The sequence below is a fragment of the Sphaeramia orbicularis genome, chromosome 18, assembly GCF_902148855.1.
Source record: "Sphaeramia orbicularis chromosome 18, fSphaOr1.1, whole genome shotgun sequence".
Classification (NCBI taxonomy): domain Eukaryota; kingdom Metazoa; phylum Chordata; class Actinopteri; order Kurtiformes; family Apogonidae; genus Sphaeramia; species Sphaeramia orbicularis.
Window position 1 is genome coordinate 29,246,596 of NC_043974.1, and position 16,961 is coordinate 29,263,556.

The window sequence follows — 16,961 nt, forward strand, 5'->3', positions numbered from 1 at the left end:
GGATTTTCAGTCACGTACATCATGATAGTTGGGACATAATGGCCTATTCGTTCAGATAAAATATATTTTTTTTATGTTTAGTGGTTAAATTCTGTGTAGAGAGGGCTACAGCTAACAACTGTTGTCATTATTAATTAACCTGTGGACTTGGTACCTCCACCAAGGTTATGTCATCTGTCTGCTCTGAGCAGGATTATGCAAGCACTACTACACTGATTTTCATGGATCCTGATGGATGGATCTTTCAAAAAGAGCAGAGCCTGAAAGTGTTTCATCAATTTGCTTCTTTTTTTTTTTAACAATGGAGAGTCCCTGGTTAGTAGTAACAGTAAATACAATCACCACTCAAGTTACTTTATAGTTTTATCTTTCAGTTCATTTGCATGTGAGTACATTCAATATTTTATAACATCAAAAATATAAATGTGTTTACGACTTTAAGTTTGGTTGTATGTTTCAGCTGGCTAACTTTTTACCACACATGCAGGCATGAACAGTGTTGAAATTTAGTACTTAATTATTGAGATTGCCTAGCAAAGATATGGCTTTATAGTCCATAGCATCTACCTCCAACCTCTGTGAACACTAGAATAACCAAACAAAACAGGGCAAACACCTGAACAAACCGTTGTTTCTGTCAAACTCGGAACTGTGGACAGTGCAGACCTTCAGGTAATACTGGATGCAGCAGATCCAGAGGTTTAGTCTGTCATGAAGATGAGCAGCAATGACAAGTTCAGTTGTGAAGTTGAGTTATCAAAGGACATTCTTTACATAATGTAGATTTGGCCACAACATTCATACATCTCTCAAATGTGCCTGTGCTGACCATGATGTCCAGCAGGTAAAACATTCACTTATACACCTATATGACTTTTTACCCCACCCCCCTGAAGGGGGGGCAAGGGGTATTTTTTTGGTTCGGTTTGTTTGTTAACACTCTAGCAACAAAACTATTGGATGAATTCATACCAAATTGGGTTTATAGATTGCCAGTGACCCAGAATAGATCTCATTACATTTTGGAAACAGTAAGTCAAAGTTCACTTTTTTTTTTTATGAATTTTTAAAATCTTTTTTTTTTCCCCATTTACTTATAATGGGCAAAATTGTCTGTACCAACAAAACTGTTGGTTGAATTCATACAAAACTGGGGTTGGAGATTGCCAGTGACCCAAAATAAATGTGATTACATTTTGGGAAAAGTAGGTCAAAGTTTAAAATGGTTATGAATTTTTAAAATCTTTTTTCTTCTCCAGCTTACTCATAATGGGCGGAATTTCACATGTCTATAAAAACATAAATTTTGTTTCAGTTAACTTCAAACTTGGCACATATATAGAGGTAATTGATATGCTGACATCACATGCATAGACATAATGACATCAGCTGGATTGATGCCAAAATAACCTACAATACATGCGACTGGCGGGGTTTGTTGTGCTTGGCACCACTTGTTATTATTATCATTACACAAAGTAACACTAGACATGCACAAATTGGGGTTTGACACCATCATATTCTTTTTTTTTTTTTCCTTGTCACAAGGACACAGACAAAGCAGTTTTTTTAAAGTCTTAAAATGACAAGTTTCCCAAGCACAGAGAGAAATATCAATTTGATAAAATATCTGTATTAGTGTATGGTATGTATGCTAATACCGTTAAGGGAGAGAGTAAGTAAAATATCTTTAATAACTGTATATTACGCAAAAATGTCTATTCTTGTACAAGATGAATGGTGGACTATTCCATCTAAGTTGTCAGAGTTCAATTGTAATTTAATTATTCATCTGGGTATAATAATTATTATGTATAAAACAACAAAAGCAGACCATTTGAACTGTTCCCTAATGAGTAACATAATTAACCAGTAATGAATAAGTTCCTAATTAATCATTTCTAATAATTTTAGAGCTGAGTGACAATGTGGGTGACTGTACAGGCATGTTATCTACCTCCACTGGGTTTGCATTTGCTGCATGAAAATCTCCCTCCGTATCTAAATCTCCAGCCCCGTCACGCACAGAACTCACCTTGCATTTACCCGCATTTCTCTCCTTTTAGCTTCTGTCCCTTTCTTTAGCAATCCCCTCCCCTGTCTCCACCTGAGCGATCCTGTTATCACAGCTGACCCCGTGCTAGATCTGTCGACAGCCAAAGAGATTACACTGAAGGCCAAGAAACACACTGGGCTCCCCGTTTTGAAGTGGGCGGGGGGAGGGGGATTGCCTGATCCCCTGATGCTGATAAAGTGGCCAAGACTTTGGGGATTCAAAAAGGTCCCGTCGGGTGAGGCGCGGGGGCTACTATAGTCAACTTTAAGTCTACTTCTAATCACTGGGCTTTTCAGAAGGGATAAAGGAAAGGAGAATGGGAGCTTGGTTTGAAATGGAATTAGGCCCTGATGAAGCTCTGGATAAGGTTGTTTGGCTTTGATTTGATCACACCAATGCTTGAAAGCTTGTGAGAAGCATGTTTGGCCAAATCTGCACTGCACATAGAACATGCTTTTCAACCTGGGTGAAATACAATGATGGAAGGAAAAAAAAGAAAAAGCATTATGCTGTCAAAGGGATTTTTTTTTCCTCCCAGCTGGGTCAGCTTTAGAGCCTTGCACAACTCTTCTTTTAACCCATGTTGAAAACGGGCATACATCTTGCATATCATAACCTTGCTTTTCATTGATCCTCATAATTCATATCATATAACTTATATTGGCATATTACCACCAATGCGTTCTGCAGTGAACTGAATTTTCCAGCTAATGAATCATAATCCCAAGGGAGCTGTGATTCATCTCATTCATGCTAATTTCTGGCTATTCGTTGATCCATTCCTCAAACTCCTGTTTTTGACTGTTGCCGCATCGGGGATAGTTCTGCCATTCAAGTGAGAACACAGCACAATTATCATTGATTCATGCACCATAAAAGCAGAGCAGAGTGAGACAGACTCTTATGAAACGTGGCTTGCCAAAATACTGTCACAGACGGAGGTTTGATGGCTCACTCGTCCGTGGCCTCCGCATCATGTTGTCTTCACCAGCTGCTGTTTGACAGAAAGGGATTCTTCCCGCAGTGTGCAAAGACACAGCTATCAACTTAAGAGGCTTGACAGGAACACACTATGGGGCCATTTTTCTACTGTATTATAATAGGTATTACTGGTGGAGCATCTGCGAATGGCGTAAGAAAACCCGACAAATTATCGAGAAAAAGTGTTGAATGCATGTTCATAAAATAAAACATTTTGGAGACTATAGACAGTTTTCTCTGCTTTTTATGGAGGTTTTATGTCATAATATTTATACTGCAGCTCAACCAAGAGCTAGTATACACTATGATGAGGAAAGTGCACCGACCAATACCGTCCTGGGAAGCAGTGAAAGAAACTGCCTTTTATTGATCTGCCCTAATTACACCAGTCAATAAAATTTATGGCTTTCAGGCTTGCCAGAAGCCACTAATATGGCATACTGAGTTGAGCAATCACATCTAATGCCAAATGATCAAATGATATACTGTGCTGCCAAACAAAAACAGCACCAAACAAACATGGAGGGGTATAAAATTTAGTTTGCAGCCTCATTGCCAAACAAGACTGTCAGAACTAAGCCGTGGTTGCTTTTATTCTCCTTATCTGAACAGAAAATAAAAGCAAATCATGAAATAAGTCGGTACCTGTTCTTTTTGTGAAGGGCTCTCTAAAATTGAACATAGTGCCATAAAAATAACTGCAGTACTTTCAGGTTCTTTTTACCAATTTCTCATTGTGTACGTGTCCTTTCAGTATTCAGTCGACACTTACGGTGTCAGCAAAAGGTGCAACATTAGTGCAACTGCATCCTCCTTTGTTATCACTCCGACTAACGCTGAGGAGATTCGGTGCGATTTGACGAATGCAGTCAAAGTCAAGAACAACAGCTGCCTAAATGGAAAGTAAAATTGGGTGTACAGTACCATGCACGCCGCCTGGTTCTGTTGATACCAACTGTGAGATCAGGGCCGAGCTCCCAGCACTTAGTAGATCATCGTAATTAAAACATAAATTGGAGGTATTGAGCTGCATACACTCGCAAGCACCGGCTCCAGGGAGACATTGATTCATGTATGCACTTGGAAACAATTGCTCTGATTTGCACAGAGTAAAATATAGAAGCCATGTAAATAAAATCAATAGAATACAAGCGACCTAGGCTCTTCAAATAGTAGACAGTGAATTATAATCAAGCAAATACTGTAATACAGGAGCAAGCACAGGCACATACGACAGATGCACGATATGACGCAGGACGTCAAAGATGGGATTCTGAGGAGGAATCTAGGAGTAATACTGAAATAATGAATGGACGCCTTCATTTAACACTGAATTTTACATGACCCTGTCACTTGTAAATTCCTCCACTAGAATTTTTTTTTTTTTTTTGGTGACTGTTTTGCTGGAGTGGAGGCAATGCACAGTGTTATCTCAGTCAGCCATACTTGTTCATTTGAAAGCAGTCTATACTTACAGAAAATACTCAGAAAATTAGTCCTGCTTAAGATTTTTAAGACCAAGAAAGCTTTGTGCAACTGCTAGACTTTAATGTGTATTTATATTTCAGTCAGGGTTTCGACAAACTTTTCCAGCTTGAAACTCTAAAGGGAAATTTGGTGACTCCTGGGACCCAAACTTACAAAAGTACTTTATGTATCGCCATAATATTTACCTTATTTGCTCTTCCACTGTCAACATTTTATTGTTACTGGTTATTTAGTTTCTTGTTGTTGAAGAAATGCACTTTTGGTTTCAGTGATAATATCACTTGACAATTAATATTAGAACTAATAACATTTAATAGTGACATGTACAGTTGTGGAAAAAAATTATTAGACCACCCTTGTTTTCTTCAATTTCTTGTTCATTTTAATACCTGGTACAACTAAAGTTACAGTTGTTTGGACAAATATAATGAAACCAACAAATATACCTTATAAGAGTTTAATTTCAGAGCTGATATCTATCCATTTTCCATGTTTTCTTGATAATAACCAAAATCACTTCAGCTTTTACATCAATATCTATGGCATTGTACTGACAAAAACAATGCTTTTAGGCATTCCATGTTTTCTTTTCTGTCAGTTTTAGTCACATGATACACACAGGAGTTAGTAGTTGATTGCAAAACCACTGTTTTTTTGCTGAATTTTGATGGTCAATTCATTTTTTCTGCAGCTGTAGGTCAATGTGTGTTACATATTTCAGTAGGTATTTGTTAGTATTTAAACATAGTAAGAATGATGATTGTGACACCTTCTACTCCGATACCAATATTAGACACTGACGTCGAATCGATTTATTGGTGCATCCCTATAATAAATCCTGGTCCTGATTATGAAACTTCGACAAAACTGTGGAATAGTTTGATAGCTGTATGATCAGTTTGAGGGAGAAACACTAAACCTAGCGGGTTGCATGTTATTGTGTGATATACTGAAGTTAACTATCTAACCTTTAAAGGGGTCATATTTACCTAAACCCACTTTTATTAGTCTTTGGTACATTTATTTGTGTATTTGGTCCCTAATAGTTCATAAAGTTTGAATTTGAACCCTCTAGGTGCTGCAAAGCTATGTTTATATTCATTTTGGCAAACACGGAGTGGATTTCTACAACCTGTTTTAATTCCTGCTTAATTTTTTTTTACATCTATAACTAGTTACATCATGACATTTGCAGATATAAAAGGTCAAGACTTCTGATGATCATTTCTCTGAGTAATTGTTTGTCAGCAGTAGCGGTTGTAGTCTATACTGAAAATATGTCCAAACTCCGAGCCGATTACCTAAAATGTTCAGTTGTTGGTTGAACATTAGGAACACTCAAAACGACCTTTCTGGTGTCATTACTCAGAAATAGGGTTGAAGATGGACCTGTGGAGTTAAATTAATGAAGAATTCAGACCCAAGCATAGTATTTACAGTTTATGTAGACCACAGGGAAATGTTTTAAAATGCAGAATTCCATTTAAAAAAGCTAAATATCACTCCTTTCAACCACAATGACGATAAACAGCTAAGTTATATAATACGTAACAGTAGTGAATGGAAATACACATACATTCATAATTTTATTTTGTTAATTTGTTAATATTTAAATTGAGATTTGTGATTTCAGATCACTTCAAGGATATCAGTATTCATAAAATGGCCCTTGTATTGTCATGTTAACACCGTGTGCACAACATCTCCCACACAACAACACTCTTCTTCTATTAAAAATGAATCTACACATGAGCCATTCTTTTGCGTTGTACTTTGCCAATTGGCAGCCGAATAACAACAGGTCAGGGGGACATTTTGGCTCCTTACCCTGTGTTTGGCAAAGACAGATCTAAATAAGTCAGTGTTTATCTGACGTTGAGTGGCAATGGAAAAGAATAAAGGTCTGGTGTAAAAGCAACATAACACTGATGCAATCTTTATTACCAGGGCATTTATGCTGGTACAAGACAATAACAAATAATCTGATCTGCACGTACAAAGAGCAGGTGTTGTAACGTTGCCAGGAGAATATCATTTACACACCTGCTACAGTGCAAGGCCTTTTAGAATACTCATTTAGAAAATTACATACCTAGTTTGTAAAATTATTATTTTTTTTGTTGCTAAGTTTGCATTGGAGAGAATATTTTCCGGTTCTGCTTTTGTAAAAGTAATTACCACAGTTTCTCCATATTGAGTACGAACAGCACGTTGAATCCACTCGTGGGGCTTCCTGAGGAATAATGGGATCAGGCAGAGCTGTAAAAATCAGGCTGTTCTAAGTCTGTAAGGTCAAAGTTTACTCCCAAATACACTTGTAATTTTTGTAAAGCTATTGTTGCGTGATAAGAACATGAGAACAGACGCACAGTTGTTGCTATCTACAGAGGTACCATGTGCTATGGCTGGAGGAAGATTCCTTAAAATGGCTTTGGGCAGACACCTGAACCCTTTGTTCTGCATTTTATACATTCACAGCTTGGCATGAGTTGTAGATTTAAAGCAACAGCAAACAAAAGGGAGTTAGTAGTAGATAGTTTTAATATTTCTATCTTGATTCACACGCACTGTTTATGGACTAATCATCCCTCTTTGGGCGGCATCCTTCATTTTTGAGCATAAATGTGAGAGTAAGAAAAAGGACACGGAAAAAAGAGCATTTGCAGAGGAATGTAAGCATGAAGAAGGCTGTGGCGGGGGAAAGAGTGGGCTGAATGTATAGGGAAAATTGGATAGGGAAACAACAGAGGGGAGGGGAGAAGCAGGCGAGAGGAGATAGCGAGGGGAGAGTGGCAGGAGAATGAGAGAGTCTCGAAAGGAGAGAAATAAACGAGAGAGGGAAAATTGGAGGAAAGCAAAAGGAAGATGGTGGAGGAAGCGCTTTTCCACCCAGTCGCATACTGTATCCTCAAAGCGGCTTTCATCCGCCCTCACATCAAGAGCCGAGATGGAGAAACCCCTCTGTAAACCCCACACTCGCATGCACAGACAAACACACTCATCATGCCAAAAAGCATCCTTTGACAATAATCACCAGACTACCTTTTGGCATGGTACAAAACCTTTTTTATGTAATTTGTTGCTGCAGGGAATTGCTTAAAAAGAAATGTGGAAAAGCCAAAAAGGTTTTCTATAATTATATCCAAAATGAGCCAGCTGAATACTGAAACATCACCGGTTGTGAGACACAGCAAGAACCAGACCAATTTTTCTGTAAACAGCGATGCGAAAACAGCCAGAAAGCACAAACATGTAATGACAAACTGTTTCTGATAAAAACATCTCTCCTGCATACAATACTGTTTGATTAATTTGACTGGGTATGCACGACACATGCAAAAATGCTTAAGCAAAGAGAAAAAAGAAAACACACAGATGAACACACAGCCTGAATGAATGCTAAGAGCAGAGAAGAGACAAAGGAATTAAAGCGAAGCTGACTAACAGAGTATGACATGTCCAGAGCCTATCACTAATTATGCCCCCGCTACTACAAACTGGTCGCTTACTATGATCTGCTGAAACAAGGGAAACGGCTGCAGTGACAAGCAGAAAGCACCTCATGAGCTCATGAAGGATATGGAAAAAGAATATAAAATAAAGCCGTTATTAAAAATTACGTGTGTTTTTCCAAGGTTGTATGCAAAGAGGTACAGATTAACCCATAAAGGCCCGGTGCTACTTTTGTGGCAGTTCCCAAATGATTTTTTAAAGTGATTTACCACCATTTATACTAATAATATGGTCAGTATTTTACATTCTTGAGAGAAAATCAGGTATTTTTATACCTTTAATTCACTGATCATAATTTATGGCCATAAAAGCTCACATTGACCCTATAATGCCAAATGTATTATATTTGATACATGAGTTTTGAAGCCCTCTACATGATCAGTGTGATTTGTTTTTCTTGAAAAACCTGATGTATACAATTAGATACATGCAATACACAGATAATCCACCGGGGGGGGGGGGGGGGGGGATTTATTCACCAGAGGCCTTTCCACTGACACTACAACAGGGGTGTCCAATCCTGATGGCCGGTATCCTGCATGTTTTAGATGTATCCCTCTTCCACCACTCCTGATTCAAATGATAAGCCTGTCATCAAGATCTGCAGAAGCCTGATAACGACCATCAGGTGTGCTTAAAGAGGGAAACATCTAAAGCATGCAGGATACTGGCCCTCGAGGACCAGGATTGGACACCCCTGCACTACAAGAATTTGCCAGTTTTGAAAAGGAATTACCAATTTGTTAGACATGTTTGTGTTATATGATGTTTGAATAATATTTGAACATTAAGACCTGATGTATCAAATATGATTCAAAATTGAAACTCATACATGGAAATTGATATATGAAAAAAAAAAGTTTTTTGGTTGTACAGAAGGACCAATAAATTGTCCAGTTTCAAAGAACTGGAATTTTCTGTCAATGATTTAATGGTTCAGGCTTTATCGGGTTAAAATTGAGGGGTATTACATCAAAAACAGAGAAAATCGAGGAAAAAGTGACTTTTTCAGTAAAATATATCAATAACTGAATATAATAACAAGTGTCTCCATCCACTGTCATTGATCCAACTCCATGAGTTTTACTGGTGAATCAATGTTGTAGAAGATTATGTTTCCATGGTAACTACGGAGCCTCTGAACGTCCAAATGGGTCATATCTGATGACCATGAAAAAAAGAAAAACTTTGTTTTACACCAATTGTTTATATGTATTGATATAATTAGTGGATCGACTGTTATTTAACTTTTTATATCAGTAAATGATTTTGGTCCCCAGTGGGTGTTTGGGTCTTTATGGGTTAATACTGCTCTGCAAGTCCCGATGTCTAGTAATTCACTTGATTAGTTATCATAAATCAATTCAAGTATCGTTTTTGTTCATAATTATTATTTTATTTTGTTTATTGTAGACCTCTTTTGACAGAAATACACTAGATTGTGACACGTTGCACCTACAGCTTGTAGCAGTCACAATAAATGTCAAATCATTTTTCTGTCTTGAGTGAGAGTTGAAGAAATCAGATGGTTGCTTGTTGTTTAAAAAGACTATTTATGTCAAAACACTGGACATATTTAGTAAATTTAGTGGTAGGACATGAAAGACAACTATGTCAGCGTTGAATTTGATATTTGATATGGTCATTATTGCAATATTTGTATTTATTTATTTATTTATTTATTTTTATCTTTTTTGGACATGTAGACAGTGAAATCAAGACAAAACGAACCAACAAAATATCAGTAATGAGACATAAAAGGTTGATAAGTGAACAGAAGGGAAAAGAGAAAAAACAGATAAATAAATAAATACATACATACATACATACATACATAAAAAAAAACATGCTCAAAAAGGAGAAGGAAGAAGTAAAAACTTGTATACTCCTACCCCCAATCTCTGTAAATATAAATAAATCTATATCAATATAAAGTTATATTTTGACATTTGTCCTCATCATTTTCAGGCTCTCCCTTCTGTTAATAATGCAACTCCCGAATTCAATGTGTATACATAAATAAATGGGGTAAGTTTTGATTTAATGTGATATATCGCCACATTACAAGCCGCATATTGCAATCTTAATCTAATTTTCTGAAGTTTAAACTGTTTCATAATGAAGAAACTGTTTTGTGCATAAAATCGGAGTAGTAAAGACTGTTATAGATTACCACAGGACAATAAAGCAGTTGTGGTTTATACTAGAGATTAAAGATTTATCAATGTTGATAGAATGTTTTATAGACTGGGTATCAGCAGGTTTTGGTGCTAATAGTGGGTGATAGCAGTCGATACTCTGCTCAAGTGGAAATACAGACTTTGACTTTCAGTTCCACAGCTATTTATTGATTATTGTGAGCTTGATGATTAGCAAGTCAGATTTATTTTATGCATTATGCACTTTGACTTATCACAGTTATCTGGTTCCAATGAAGTAATTTATGAGGATTTTAGTGATGATTAGATACTGTTTTTAGTTCTACTCTTATCAAGGTTCCACATGGGCCAAAGAGATACCGTAATAATGACCTGTCATCATGCAGATCACAGATTGGTCAAATTAAAATCACTGCTGCATCAATATGTTATGTGTCATCAGATCGAAACTAGAGGGAAATGTATGAAAACATCAGATCATTATATTCTCACCTGGAAAATACGTAATATTTGATTTCAGAAATTCGAACTCACAGTTTTAGGTTTCATCCTCCTCCATTGTTGGCTCAGTTTTTGCTACAGTCACCCTGAAGATACTGTTACAATAGTTTATGCAATGCCACTAAAACAACCAACTGCACTGAAATCAATGCAGCGTTTTTGAGATTTGATCACAAAACATAACACAACAGTGCCTAAAGTATTAGTAGGTAATCATTTCATTCCTCACAGGACTTTAGCTTCTGCAGACATTTATCACAAATTCCAGTGTTTTGTTGCAGAGTATAGTTCTAGGGTCTTGAAGTTTAAGTTTGAAATTACTCCAATATGTAAGAAATCAGTTCAGTTAAATGCAGTGAAATTCTTTTGAGCCTATATCACTAGAAATGTAGATTAGGCTGGAGTTGTGGAGAGTTTTTTTGTTGTTCGGAGCAGGTGTTTGGTCGTGTTCCATAATCCTGTTGTGTTTTTTGTTTTTACCTCCGCCAAGTGGAACGGCAGAGGTTATGTTTTCATCGGGGTTTGGCTGTCTGTTTGTCTGTCTGTTAGCAAGATAAATCAAAAAGTTATGGATGGATTTGGATGAAATTTTCAGGAAATGTTAATACTGGCACAAGAAACAAATTATTAAATTTTGGTGGTGATGGGGGCGGGGGGGACTGATCTGCATTAGGGGAGGTCTGCGCTCTCTGAGTGCTTTTCTAGTTTTACATATATTTATTTGAAATTTGAGTGTTAGAGTCACAGTACATGGATACAAAGTGAACATAGACGTACACTATGAACTATAGTAACCCCAATCCTAACACCCAGGCTTACATCTCATCTATCAAGGATTACAAAAGGAGAAAGTAAATGCGTAAATAAACTAGAAAAGCACTCAGAGAGCGCAGACCTCCACCAAGACAGATCACCCCCCCCACACACACACACACACCCCCGAATCACCACCAAAATTTAATCATTTGTTCCTTGTGTCAGTATCAACATTTCCTGATGATTTCATCAAAATCCTTCCATAACTTTTTGAGTTATCTTGCTAACAGACAAAAGAAGAAACAAACAGACAAACCCAGAGGAAAACATAACCTCCACTGTCCTTGCTGGAGCTAATAAAAATAAAAAAACATAAATATACACAAAGTTACAAAATTAAATGCATCGTGCAATACCATTAAAATGTGTCCAGACAGCAGATCGACACTACTCAAGGGACTGTAGAGACTGTCCCCTGTTGTGTTTTTACTGAAAAGTTAACAAGTGGTTTGTCACATATGTTCAGGTACCTCCAACGATTGATACTTTAAACACTAACATCTATAAATATCGACATAAGGCATTGCTTTTTCTCATTTAAATGGAATAAAAATACAGTTTCAGATGTGTGCCCACATGACATGATGTTTTCACACAATTAGGCGATGCTTGGATGAATAAGGCATCTGGCTTACAAGACAAGATAATGCTCCATGTTGTTACTTTCAGAAGAAGCTGTCTGTCATCCTGCACGGATGAATAAGACTTCCTTCCAAATTTACACCCATTTCCATCGTTTAATTGAATCTTATAAAACTCCTCTCTATTGCAACTTCACATTGTGGTTTACAGTGTTAAAAATGGAGACAGAACCACTTTTTAGTGTTGTCCAGATGTTGGGTGCGTGGTGAGCGAACACATCATGCACACACTTCGAGCAGATCATTTTGCAAACAAGCTGTCGACGCTGTAACATCGAGCAACGCCCGCGTAGATTTATGTTGTTATTGAATGACCCATATGCCCACTTAGACACTTAAATTTGTGCAGTTCCTCTGTTCTTCCCACAATGCACTATTGCATGGGTAGCAGAGATGATGGGCGAGGCTGAGACTCTGTGGCATGCCATTTATCTCTGTCAGACGTGGTTGAACACAAGTTCTTATTGGCTGGGCAGGATTCGTGATTGCTAAAGCGGCACCCCAGTCTCCAAGACCATGCTAATTAAACAGTGGGGAGAAAAGAGCAAGAGGCCTTCACACTCTCCCCTCTGAGGCTCCGTTCTGCTGCAGCCAGCATTAACACAGTCCTGACACCGAAAGGAAATGGAAACCCAGCTCAAAATGCCACGACCCATCTTTGTTGTTGAGCGTATGTAGTGTTTGTGCAATTCAATGGTTCATCCGAGTTGATAAGGAAAGCTTACCTTTCAGCGCTCAAGCAACCTTCCCAACAGTTCAAGAGCTGCAGAAAAGCAGAGACGCATGTTAGAACACAGTTTATAGAGGCGGTCGTAAAAGCTGCGATGATAGGTAGCTGATGCCATCTGTGTACAAAACATATGGGTGAAGATAGCAGTATGTTTTGTTGTGGAAGATAAGTGTAGGAAGCAACAATTTTAAGGACCGCTTGTTATGCATTAGCTTCACTGTCATCGAAACTAAGTCGGGTATCGAAACGTAAATGTACTGATGGAAGTATTTGATTTGAGACAAAACACTTGAAGCACTAATACAGTCGCAGAAAATATTATTAGACCATCAAAGTCATCAAAAACAATGCTTATGCAATCAAATCCTAACTCGTGTGTATCATGTGACTAAAACAGACAGAAAAGAAAACATGGAATGCCTAAAAGCACTGTTTTTGTCAGTACAATGCCATAGATATTAATGTAAGAACTGAAGTGATTTTGGTTATTATCAAGAAAACCATGGAAAATGGATAGATATCAGCTCTGAAATTCAACTCTTATGAGCTATTTTTGTTGTTATCATTATATTTGTCCAAACAAATGTACCTTTAGTTGTACCAGGCATTAAAATGAACAAGAAACTGAAGAAAACAAGGGCTCATCTAATAATTTTTTCGGCAACTGTAGATGCATATAAAAAAAAGCATCAAAATAGAATCTTACCATGCATTTACACATTATTATTTTAGTATATCATTTATGCTCTGAATAATAGAGGGACTGTATATAACACTGCGAAAGCTCATGATTACTGTGTCTGGTCTCAGAAGTCCCACTCTGGTTAAACCCCCATTCACCACTGCAGCCAAAATGGTCACTACAACATCCTTTAAAAATGTCTAAACCCCTTATTTTAATCACAGTTATGACACCAAAGCAGACTTTCTGTTTTTGGATTTTTTTTTTGCAGGACATGTCTTGCTGGTTTATGACATTTTCATCTCAAGCAATATCTCAGCAATATTACATTTTCTTCTCCTTCCTGGTACCCAACTGTACAAAACTCCCAATAAGGTTTCCCATTGGATCTACATTTTTACTGATTCTCCTATTGTTAAAACACTGCACATGAGGTGGTGGAGTCCTGAAATCAAAATGAAACTACTTACATTTGTCAATTTCAATTAATACAATTTACTAAAATTTAAAGTAAATTTTAGTAAATTGTTTAATACTCAGTACATTAGAAGTACAGTTCTGTATAAAATAATATGTCTGTTGTTGTTATACAAGATAAGTTACGAGTAATTATGAATTAAATTCATTGGAGCAGGAATATATGGCAGTAGCAGTGCTAGCATAAAACTGAAAAGCTTTGGTAAATACAAGTCTGTTAATTTTGTACTTACGTAGGATACTTGACTTATATTCCAACACTTAAATTAGGAAAATGGCTTCACACATAGCTGTTTTTTATGTAATTTACTCTGCAAAGTGGAGATCCAATAAAGATTCCTCAACCCATTCTGAGTAACAACTACTTTTCAGCTTCTCAACTTTTTTCAATTACTCAACTGCAAATTTGTATGCACCAAAAAACTCTGTTTTTACAGAGCTTAATTTACTGAAAATACATGATCTTGTTGACCTTAATACAGGGGTAGTGATGTACAGGGTGTCCCATAAGTCTCCATACATAGGAAAAATAAACGTTTCTTGACATAAACCATTTTTATTTATATAATATGCTCTATATGACTGCCATTTTGTCGGGAACACATTTCAATGCGTGTCCTCCACTGCTGAAGAACTATAAAGAAGAAATATAAAGAAATACATGTTAGAACCATATATGTATGGAATGTATTATGTCTCCTATGTATGGAGACTTATGGGACACCCTGTACAAGGCACACAATAATGTTCTCCCTCCTTACATCCAGGAGATGTTTGAATGTAGGAAAAGTCGGTCTAGCCTCAGAGGAACTGGCATTTTTAAAAAAGCTTAGGCAAGGACAAATAAAAAAGGTAGATGTGTTTCTGTTAGAGGGGTTCATCATTAGAATGACCTGGAAGATCGATTAAAACAGCCTAAAACAATTAAAACTTTTAAAAAAAATGTATAAATTAACTACTTTTCAAAAATATAGAGCTCAGGATTGACTACAGAAAATACTTGTTTAAAAGACTAGGACCAATATTGGTAGTTGAGATAAGGACATGATTTACCGGAATTAAATTACATATGTATTCTCTTCTGTTGTATATTTAGCAATGATTACACTGACTTTTTTTTTTCTTGTGATGTTTGTTGGTTTTCTTGTGGAAACATTGTGTTAATTGTAAATAGGGTTAGGCAAAATAAGTCTGAACTTCAGCCTAAACCCTTTCAGCCGCATAGTATATGGAACAATGGATATGTTGATTTTTTTTGTTTAAAGTAATTAAGGACTGAATCTACTACTACTGCTAACTTTGAGAACGGCTGCTATTTGTTATAAATGCAAATATAAGGTAGACTACACCTGCTTATATCCTCCACCTTGACTATTAAATGATCAGGAATGACTGAGCAAAGCAAACGGTGATGCAGTTTTGTGCAGCTGAAACTCATGCACATGTTCTTCTGCTTCTGTTGACGAACAACGAATGAATGTAAGCATCTGATGAACCTTTTCCAAAATCACAGGCAGCAAAGTTTAACAGAAAATAACCCCTTCGCCTCTTCTACTCTCTGCACTCACATACTGTGTTTTAATTCCTACCAGTCGACTATAATGTTCTCATCTCTATTTTCTATTTCTTTTGAGTATGAAATTGTAATCATAGCATATAGAGATATAAACCAGGAGCCACTTCTTGGTCATTTTCACGCTTTATTTTAAAACCACGACATCATCTGACAAAATAACACCATATGGGGATATCAGCGTCATTGGAATTTACATAACCGATCACAAAGAAAATTAGACGTGACAGAAGTTACAGTATGACCTCTCTGACATTGGGCCACTTCCATCTGCAATGAACAAAATACTGAAAACACTAAAAATGAAAGGTGGGGTTTAGTCAAACAATCAAGTCGGGAGCGTCTTATGACATGTCAACTAACGTAGAATGCAGATGGATTTACGACTGGAGGCTGTTGTGTTGATATTCTATTGTCGCGTTGCACTGAGGGCGAGATATGATGAAAAGGTAATCCTGGGTTTTTTTCCTTACAAATAAAGACTCGCATCCTGATTTACAGACGTAGGTGCAAATCATAAATCACGATTTGTGCCCGAATGGAAACATGCTTTTACTAGCGCCTGACATTGTAATGACGTGATTCCAATGTGCGTGATTGAGTTGAAATTTTTTTTTTTTATTAAAGTTTTATCATGGAAAAAAAAAAACAGTAATTACCAGCTAATGGAAATCCTGCATTGTAGTTATCTGCTGCTCTGGGCTGAGAACTAATTCAGTGCTGCAGTTGGTTTTATAGTGTAAAGGCCAAACATTTATTACCCACTCATTACATTTGGCAGGCATATGTGTGTGACACTTAAGCCCTTGTAATTTTCCAACGAGTTACAAAAACCCCATCTTAACAACTTATATTCAATCATTGCTTGAATGTGGTGTATCTCCCATGAACTTCACTGGGGCACAAAAAAGGAGCTGTGAGAACAAAGGGGAAGTGGGAGCTTGAGAGGGCACTGAGCAGCTTTTTAGTTTAGCACTAATTAAAATATGGGCGGCACTCAAAAGGTCAGAGATTAACCAAAAAAAAAAAAAAAAAGCAGAAATAACAGCACATCACCGCTGATTGTGTGCACGAGGCGCTCAAGGTCTCGCAGATTAATACCAAGTTCACTTTCAAAAGCAGAATGGAGCGAGATGGGAGAAAGAAATAGTCTTGTGACTGATAAACAGCATGTCTCCTTGCTCTGCTTCCCCCCCCCCCCCCCCCCCCCCCCCTTTTTTTTTTTCCAGCTGGGAGATAAAATTCAGGCTTGGCAATGGTTGCCAGCGCAATTGATTCTGGCAGCGGAATATGACTGCAGAGTATGAGGGCTAAGTATCTGAATAGCTGCTGTCAAAATGCTGA

At 37.2% G+C, this 16,961-nt stretch overlaps 1 protein-coding gene across 33 annotated transcripts in view; it reads right to left on the minus strand.

Moving 5' to 3' along the window:
• Positions 1-16,961, minus strand: part of LOC115438765 (receptor-type tyrosine-protein phosphatase delta) — a 617,983-nt gene that overhangs the window by 191,747 nt on the left and 409,275 nt on the right. For all 33 annotated transcript variants that reach the window (XM_030162597.1, XM_030162584.1, XM_030162598.1 and 30 more), the window contains exon 9: positions 12,881-12,918. The gene's annotated coding sequence lies outside the window, so the exon portion shown is untranslated. The remainder of the gene's footprint in view (positions 1-12,880; positions 12,919-16,961) is intronic.